Below are 9836 nucleotides of genomic sequence, written 5' to 3'. Positions count from 1 at the left end.
CTTTGAGGCTGTGGCCACGTTATTTTTCTGTCCGACACCAATCTTCGTTGGTTTCCTGTGAGGTATTTTGGATCCCCATCTCTTGCTATGAACTGACAAAACAGCAGAATCCCCTTGACAATCTTGATTTCTCAAGGGAAATGGGAGAACACTATACACCATCCAAGATATTAAAATATTGTCAAGGCCGAACACTGATGAATACTCTGAGGAGATGGCCTGTGAGGCGCCGCCTTTCAACTTTTCCTCCTTTGTATGGTGGTCAGTAACATGCGGGAGACTGCGGAGGGGGTCATTTTTTTAATTGTGAACTGATGTGCTTTTACTCAATTCGGGAACCTCACAAGCCAAATTTGTAGTATTTTGCACGAATTGCAAGAGATGTTTGAATGTCGACGGTTGAAGTGGAAGCTCGTATTGAGCTTGCTAGAGACTGATTTGCCAAGCCTTCAATAGCTCAGTTGGTAGAGCAGAGGACTGTAGTGGTAAAACAGGCATCCTTAGGTCGCTGGTTCAAATCCAGATTGAAGGATTTTTGCCAAATGCAAATTTTATTGAATACTTGGAAAGTAAAATGCTTGGAAAATAAAATAACAGACAATTTATAATTATATTATATTTCATCACTGAAAATAGATGCCTTTTGCTTTGAGGCTGTCGCCACGTTATGTTTCTGTCCAACACCAATCTTCATTGGTTTCCTGTGAGGTGTTTTGGATCCCCATCTCTTGCTATGAACTGACAAAACAGCAGAATCCCCTTGACAATCTTGATTTCTCAAGGGAAATGGGAGAACACTATACACCATCCAAGATATTAAAATATTGTCAAGGCCGAACACTGATGAATACTCTGAGGAGATGGCCTGTGAGGCGCCGCCTTTCAACTTTTCCTCCTTTGTATGGTGGTCAGTAACATGCGGGAGACTGCGGAGGGGGTCATTTTTTTAATTGTGAACTGATGTGCTTTTACTCAATTCGGGAACCTCACAAGCCAAATTTGTAGTATTTTGCACGAATTGCAAGAGATGTTTGAATGTCGACGGTTGAAGTGGAAGCTCGTATTGAGCTTGCTAGAGACTGATTTGCCAAGCCTTCGATAGCTCAGTTGGTAGAGTGGAGGACTGTAGGGGTAAAACAGGCATCCTTAGGTCACTGGTTCAAATCCGGCTCGAAGGACTTTTGCCAAATGCACATTTTATTGAATACTTGGAAAGTAAAATACTTGGAAAGTAAAATAACAGACAATTTATAATTATATTATATTTCATCACTGAAAATAGATGCCTTTTGCTTTGAGGCTGTGGCCACGTTATGTTTCTGTCCAACACCAATCTTCATTGGTTTCCTCTGAGGTGATGCGGATCCCCATCTCTTGCTATGAACTGGCAAAACAGCAGAATCCCCTTGACAATCTTGATTTCTCAAGGGAAATGAGAGAACACTATACACCATCCAAGATATTAAAATATTGTCAAGGCCCAACACGGCTGAATACTCTGAGGAGATGGCCTGTGAGGCGCCGCCTTTCAACTTTTCCCCCTTAGTATGGTGGTCATTAACATGTGGGAGACTGAGGAGGGGGTCATTTTTTTAATTGGGAACTGATGTGCTTTTACTCAATTCGGGAACCTCACAAGCCAAATTTGTAGTATTTTGCACGAATTGCAAGAGATGTTTGAATGTCGACGGTTGAAGTGGAAGCTCGTATTGAGCTTGCTAGAGACTGATTTGCCAAGCCTTCGATAGCTCAGTTGGTAGAGCGGAGGACTGTAGTGGTAAAACAGGCATCCTTAGGTCGCTGGTTCAAATCCGGCTCGAAGGACTTTTGCCAAATGCACATTTTATTGAATACTTGGAAAGTAAAATACTTGGAAAGTAAAATAACAGACAATTTATAATTATATTATATTTCATCACTGAAAATAGATGCCTTTTGCTTTGAGGCTGTGACCACGTTATTTTTCTGTCCAACACGAATCTTCATTGGTTTCCTGTGAGGTGTTTTGGATCCCCATCTCTTGCTATGAACTGGCAAAACAGCAGAATCCCCTTGACAATCTTGATTTCTCAAGGGAAATGAGAGAACACTATACACCATCCAAGATATTAAAATATTGTCAAGGCCCAACGCGGCTGAATACTCTGAGGAGATGGCCTGTGAGGTGCCGCCTTTCAACTTTTCCCCCTTAGTATGGTGGTCAGTAACATGCGGGAGACTGCGGAGGGGGTCATTTTTTTAATTGGGAACTGATGTGCTTTTACTCAATTCGGGAACCTCACAAGCCAAATATGTAGTATTTTGCACGAATTGCAAGAGATGTTTGAATGTCGACGGTTGAAGTGGAAGCTCGTATTGAGCTTGCTAGAGACTGATTTGCCAAGCCTTCGATAGCTCAGTTGGTAGAGCAGAGGACTGTAGTGGTAAAACAGGCATCCTTAGGTCGCTGGTTCAAATCCAGATTGAAGGACTTTTGCCAAATGCAAATTTTATTGAATACTTGGAAAGTAAAATGCTTGGAAAATAAAATAACAGACAATTTATAATTATATTATATTTCATCACTGAAAATAGATGCCTTTTGCTTTGAGGCTGTCGCCACGTTATGTTTCTGTCCAACACCAATCTTCATTGGTTTCCTGTGAGGTGTTTTGGATCCCCATCTCTTGCTATGAACTGACAAAACAGCAGAATCCCCTTGACAATCTTGATTTCTCAAGGGAAATGGGAGAACACTATACAACATCCAAGATATTAAAATATTGTCAAGGCCCAACACGGCTGAATACTCTGAGGAGATGGCCTGTGAGGCGCGCCTTTCAACTTTTCCCCCTTAGTATGGTGGTCAGTAACATGCGGGAGACTGCGGAGGGGGTCATTTTTTTAATTGGGAACTGATGTGCTTTTACCCAATTCGGGAACCTCACAAGCCAAATTTGTAGTATTTTGCACGAATTGCAAGAGATGTTTACAAGTCGACGGTTGAAGTGGAAGCTCGTATTGAGTTTGCTAGAGAATGATTTGCCAAGCCTTTGATAGCTCAGTTGGTAGAGGAGGACTGTAGAGATAAAACAGACATCCTTAGGTTGCTGGTTCAAATCCGGCTCAAAGCACTTTTGCCAAATGCACATTTTATTGAATGCTTGGAAAGTAAAATACTTGGAATGTAAAATAACAGACAATTTATAATTATATTATATTTCATCACTGAAAATAGATGCCTTTTGCTTTGAGGCTGTGGCCACGTTATTTTTCTGTCCGACACCAATCTTCGTTGGTTTCCTGTGAGGTATTTTGGATCCCCATCTCTTGCTATGAGCTGACAAAACAGCAGAATCCCCTTGACAATCTTGATTTCTCAAGGGAAATGGGAGAACACTATACACCATCCAAGATATTAAAATATTGTCAAGGCCGAACACTGATGAATACTCTGAGGAGATGGCCTGTGAGGCGCCGCCTTTCAACTTTTCCTCCTTTGTATGGTGGTCAGTAACATGCGGGAGACTGCGGAGGGGGTCATTTTTTTAATTGTGAACTGATGTGCTTTTACTCAATTCGGGAACCTCACAAGCCAAATTTGTAGTATTTTGCACGAATTGCAAGAGATGTTTGAATGTCGACGGTTGAAGTGGAAGCTCGTATTGAGCTTGCTAGAGACTGATTTGCCAAGCCTTCGATAGCTCAGTTGGTAGAGTGGAGGACTGTAGGGGTAAAACAGGCGTCCTTAGGTCACTGGTTCAAATCCGGCTCGAAGGACTTTTGCCAAATGCACATTTTATTGAATACTTGGAAAGTAAAATACTTGGAAAGTAAAATAACAGACAATTTATAATTATATTATATTTCATCACTGAAAATAGATGCCTTTTGCTTTGAGGCTGTGACCACGTTATTTTTCTGTCCAACACGAATCTTCATTGGTTTCCTGTCAGGTGTTTTGGATCCCCATCTCTTGCTATGAACTGGCAAAACAGCAGAATCCCCTTGACAATCTTGATTTCTCAAGGCAAATGAGAGAACACTATACACCATCCAAGATATTAAAATATTGTCAAGGCCCAACACGGCTGAATACTCTGAGGAGATGGCCTGTGAGGCGCCGCCTTTCAACTTTTCCCCCTTAGTATGGTGGTCATTAACATGTGGGAGACTGAGGAGGGGGTCATTTTTTTAATTGGGAACTGATGTGCTTTTACTCAATTCGGGAACCTCACAAGCCAAATTTGTAGTATTTTGCACGAATTGCAAGAGATGTTTACAAGTCGACGGTTGAAGTGGAAGCTCGTATTGAGTTTGCTAGAGAATGATTTGCCAAGCCTTCGATAGCTCAGTTGGTAGAGCAGAGGACTGTAGTGGTAAAACAGGCATCCTTAGGTCGCTGGTTCAAATCCGGCTCGAAGGACTTTCGCCAAATGCAAATTTTATTGAATACTTGGAAAGTAAAATACTTGGAAAATAAAATAACAGACAATTTATAATTATATTATATTTCATCACTGAAAATAGATGCCTTTTGCTTTGAGGCTGTGGCCACGTTATGTTTCTGTCCAACACCAATCTTCATTGGTTTCCTCTGAGGTGATTCGGATCCCCATCTCTTGCTATGAACTGGCAAAACAGCAGAATCCCCTTGACAATCTTGATTTCTCAAGGGAAATGAGAGAACAGTATACACCATCCAAGATATTAAAATATTGTCAAGGCCCAACACGGCTGAATACTCTGAGGAGATGGCCTGTGAGGCGCCGCCTTTCAACTTTTCCCCCTTAGTATGGTGGTCAGTAACATGCGGGAGACTGCGGAGGGGGTCATTTTTTTAATTGGGAACTGATATGCTTTTACTCAATTCGGGAACGTCACAAGCCAAATTTGTAGTATTTTGCACGAATTGCAAGAGATGTTTACAAGTCGACGGTTGAAGTGAAAGCTCGTATTGAGTTTGCTAGAAAACAATTTGTCAAGCCTTCGATAGCTCAGTTGGTAGAGCGGAGGACTGTAGTGGTAAAACAGGCATCCTTAGGTCGCTGGTTCAAATCCGGCTCGAAGGACTTTTGCCAAATGCACATTTTATTGAATACTTGGAAAGTAAAATACTTGGAAAGTAAAATAACAGACAATTTATAATTATATTATATTTCATCACTGAAAATAGATGCCTTTTGCTTTGAGGCTGTGACCACGTTATTTTTCTGTCCAACACGAATCTTCATTGGTTTCCTGTCAGGTGTTTTGGATCCCCATCTCTTGCTATGAACTGGCAAAACAGCAGAATCCCCTTGACAATCTTGATTTCTCAAGGGAAATGAGAGAACACTATACACCATCCAAGATATTAAAATATTGTCAAGGCCCAACGCGGCTGAATACTCTGAGGAGATGGCCTGTGAGGTGCCGCCTTTCAACTTTTCCCCCTTAGTATGGTGGTCAGTAACATGCGGGAGACTGCGGAGGGGGTAATTTTTTTAATTGGGAACTGATGTGCTTTTACTCAATTCGGGAACCTCACAAGCCAAATTTGTAGTATTTTGCACGAATTGCAAGAGATGTTTACAAGTCGACGGTTGAAGTGGAAGCTCGTATTGAGTTTGCTAGAAAATACTTTGCCAAGCCTTCGATAGCTCAGTTGGTAGAGCGGAGGACTGCAGTGGTAAAACAGGCATCCTTAGGTCGCTGGTTCAAATCCGGCTCGAATGACTTTTGCCAAATGCAAATTTTATTGAATACTTGGAAAGTAAAATGCTTGGAAAATAAAATAACAGACAATTTATAATTATATTATATTTCATCACTGAAAATAGATGCCTTTTGCTTTGAGGCTGTCGCCACGTTATGTTTCTGTCCAACACCAATCTTCATTGGTTTCCTGTGAGGTGTTTTGGATCCCCATCTCTTGCTATGAACTGACAAAACAGCAGAATCCCCTTGACAATCTTGATTTCTCAAGGGAAATGGGAGAACACTATACAACATCCAAGATATTAAAATATTGTCAAGGCCCAACACGGCTGAATACTCTGAGGAGATGGCCTGTGAGGCGCGCCTTTCAACTTTTCCCCCTTAGTATGGTGGTCAGTAACATGCGGGAGACTGCGGAGGGGGTCATTTTTTTAATTGGGAACTGATGTGCTTTTACCCAGTTCGGGAACCTCACAAGCCAAATTTGTAGTATTTTGCACGAATTGCAAGAGATGTTTACAAGTCGACGGTTGAAGTGGAAGCTCGTATTGAGTTTGCTAGAGAATGATTTGCCAAGCCTTTGATAGCTCAGTTGGTAGAGCCGAGGACTGTAGTGGTAAAACAGGCATCCTTAGGTTGCTGGTTCAAATCCGGCTCAAAGCACTTTTGCCAAATGCACATTTTATTGAATGCTTGGAAAGTAAAATACTTGGAATGTAAAATAACAGACAATTTATAATTATATTATATTTCATCACTGAAAATAGATGCCTTTTGCTTTGAGGCTGTGGCCACGTTATTTTTCTGTCCGACACCAATCTTCGTTGGTTTCCTGTGAGGTATTTTGGATCCCCATCTCTTGCTATGAACTGACAAAACAGCAGAATCCCCTTGACAATCTTGATTTCTCAAGGGAAATGGGAGAACACTATACACCATCCAAGATATTAAAATATTGTCAAGGCCGAACACTGATGAATACTCTGAGGAGATGGCCTGTGAGGCGCCGCCTTTCAACTTTTCCTCCTTTGTATGGTGGTCAGTAACATGCGGGAGACTGCGGAGGGGGTCATTTTTTTAATTGTGAACTGATGTGCTTTTACTCAATTCGGGAACCTCACAAGCCAAATTTGTAGTATTTTGCACGAATTGCAAGAGATGTTTGAATGTCGACGGTTGAAGTGGAAGCTCGTATTGAGCTTGCTAGAGACTGATTTGCCAAGCCTTCGATAGCTCAGTTGGTAGAGTGGAGGACTGTAGGGGTAAAACAGGCATCCTTAGGTCACTGGTTCAAATCCGGCTCGAAGGACTTTTGCCAAATGCACATTTTATTGAATACTTGGAAAGTAAAATACTTGGAAAGTAAAATAACAGACAATTTATAATTATATTATATTTCATCACTGAAAATAGATGCCTTTTGCTTTGAGGCTGTGACCACGTTATTTTTCTGTCCAACACGAATCTTCATTGGTTTCCTGTCAGGTGTTTTGGATCCCCATCTCTTGCTATGAACTGGCAAAACAGCAGAATCCCCTTGACAATCTTGATTTCTCAAGGGAAATGAGAGAACACTATACACCATCCAAGATATTAAAATATTGTCAAGGCCCAACGCGGCTGAATACTCTGAGGAGATGGCCTGTGAGGTGCCGCCTTTCAACTTTTCCCCCTTAGTATGGTGGTCAGTAACATGCGGGAGACTGCGGAGGGGGTCATTTTTTTAATTGGGAACTGATGTGCTTTTACTCAATTCGGGAACCTCACAAGCCAAATTTGTAGTATTTTGCACGAATTGCAAGAGATGTTTACAAGTCGACGGTTGAAGTGGAAGCTCGTATTGAGTTTGCTAGAGTTGATTTGCCAAGCCTTCGATAGCTCAGTTGGTAGAGCGGAGGAATGTAGTGGTAAAACAGGCATCCTTAGGTCGCTGGTTCAAATCCGGCTCGAAGGACTTTTGCCAAATGCACATTTTATTGAATACTTGGAAAGTAAAATACTTGGAAAGTAAAATAACAGACAATTTATAATTATATTATATTTCATCACTGAAAATAGATGCCTTTTGCTTTGAGGCTGTGGCTACGTTATTTTTCTGTCCAACACGAATCTTCATTGGTTTCCTGTGAGGTGTTTTGGATCCCCATCTCTTGCTATGAACTGGCAAAACAGCAGAATCCCCTTGACAATCTTGATTTCTCAAGGGAAATGGGAGAACACCATACACCATCCAAGATATTAAAATATTGTCAAGGCCGAACACTGATGAATACTCTGAGGAGATGGCCTGTGAGGCGCCGCCTTTCAACTTTTCCTCCTTAGTATGGTGGTCAGTAACATGCGGGAGACTGCGGAGGCGGTCATTTTTTTAATTGGGAACTGATGTGCTTTTACTCAATTCGGGAACCTCACAAGCCAAATTTGTAGTATTTTGTACGAATTGCAAGAGATGTTTGCATGTCGACGGTTGAAGTGGAAGCTCGAATTGAGCTTGCTAGAGAACGGTTTGCCAAGCCTTCGATAGCTCAGTTGGTAGAGGGGAGGACTGTAGTGGTAAAACAGGCATCCTTAGGTCGCTGGTTCAAATTCGGCTCAAAGGACTTTTGCCAAATGCAAATTTTATTGAATACTTGGAAAATAACATAACAGACAATTTATAATTATATTATATTTCATCACTGAAAATATATGCCTTTTGCTTTGAGGCTGTGACCACGTTATTTTTCTGTCCAACACGAATCTTCATTGGTTTCCTGTGAGGTGTTTTGGATCCCCATCTCTTGCTATGAACTGGCAAAACAGCAGAATCCCCTTGACAATCTTGATTTCTCAAGGGAAATGAGAGAACACTATACACCATCCAAGATATTAAAATATTGTCAAGGCCCAACGCGGCTGAATACTCTGAGGAGATGGCCTGTGAGGTGCCGCCTTTCAACTTTTCCCCCTTAGTATGGTGGTCAGTAACATGCGGGAGACTGCGGAGGGGGACATTTTTTTAATTGGGAACTGATGTGCTTTTACTCAATTCGGGAACCTCACAAGCCAAATTTGTAGTATTTTGCACGAATTGCAAGAGATGTTTACAAGTCGACGGTTGAAGTGGAAGCTCGTATTGAGTTTGCTAGAGAATGATTTGCCAAGCCTTCGATAGCTCAGTTGGTAGAGCGGAGGACTGTAGTAGTACAACAGGCATCCTTAGGTCGCTGTTTCAAATCCGGCTCGAAGGACTTTTGCCAAATGCAAATTTTATTAAATACTTGGAAAGTAAAATACTTGGAAAGTAAAATAACAGACAATTTATAATTATATTATATTTCATCACTGAAAATAGATGCCTGTTGCTTTGAGGCTGTGGCCACGTTATGTTTCTGTCCAACACGAATCTTCATTGGTTTCATGTGAGGTGTTTTGGATCCCCATCTCTTGCTATGAACTGGCAAAACAGCAGAATCCCCTTGACAATCTTGATTTCTCAAGGGAAATGAGAGAACACTATACACCATCCAAGATATTAAAATATTGTCAAGGCCCAACACAGCTGAATACTCTGAGGAGATGGCCTGTGAGGCGCCGCCTTTCAACTTTTCCCCCTTAGTATGGTGGTCAGTAACATGCGGGAGACTGCGGAGGGGGTCATTTTTTTAATTGTGAACTGATGTGCTTTTACTCAATTCGGGAACCTCACAAGCCAAATTTGTAGTATTTTGCACGAATTGCAAGAGATGTTTGAATGTCGACGGTTGAAGTGGAAGCTCGTATTGAGCTTGCTAGAGACTGATTTGCCAAGCCTTCGATAGCTCAGTTGGTAGAGTGGAGGACTGTAGGGGTAAAACAGGCATCCTTAGGTCACTGGTTCAAATCCGGCTCGAAGGACTTTTGCCAAATGCACATTTTATTGAATACTTGGAAAGTAAAATACTTGGAAAGTAAAATAACAGACAATTTATAATTATATTATATTTCATCACTGAAAATAGATGCCTTTTGCTTTGAGGCTGTGACCACGTTATTTTTCTGTCCAACACGAATCTTCATTGGTTTCCTGTCAGGTGTTTTGGATCCCCATCTCTTGCTATGAACTGGCAAAACAGCAGAATCCCCTTGACAATCTTGATTTCTCAAGGGAAATGAGAGAACACTATACACCATCCAAG

General features: G+C 41.4%; 3 non-coding genes across 3 annotated transcripts; all 3 read left to right on the top strand.

The window, feature by feature from the left end:
* The first annotated feature begins 1738 nt into the window (after positions 1-1738).
* On the top strand, positions 1739-1824 carry TRNAY-GUA (transfer RNA tyrosine (anticodon GUA)). The gene is given in 2 exon segments: positions 1739-1775; positions 1789-1824. It is a non-coding gene; the product is annotated as a tRNA-Tyr (tRNA).
* Positions 1825-4319: 2495 nt separating this feature from the next.
* TRNAY-GUA (transfer RNA tyrosine (anticodon GUA)) lies at positions 4320-4405 on the top strand. Its single transcript is given in 2 exon segments — positions 4320-4356; positions 4370-4405. It is a non-coding gene; the product is annotated as a tRNA-Tyr (tRNA).
* Positions 4406-4965: 560 nt separating this feature from the next.
* TRNAY-GUA (transfer RNA tyrosine (anticodon GUA)) lies at positions 4966-5051 on the top strand. Its single transcript is given in 2 exon segments — positions 4966-5002; positions 5016-5051. It is a non-coding gene; the product is annotated as a tRNA-Tyr (tRNA).
* The last annotated feature ends 4785 nt before the right edge of the window (positions 5052-9836 follow it).

The sequence above is a fragment of the Ambystoma mexicanum genome, chromosome 1p (genome assembly GCF_040938575.1).
Source record: "Ambystoma mexicanum isolate Mex_15411 chromosome 1p, UKY_AmexF1_1, whole genome shotgun sequence".
NCBI lineage: Eukaryota > Metazoa > Chordata > Amphibia > Caudata > Ambystomatidae > Ambystoma > Ambystoma mexicanum.
This window is presented reverse-complemented; position numbering and strand designations above follow the sequence as displayed.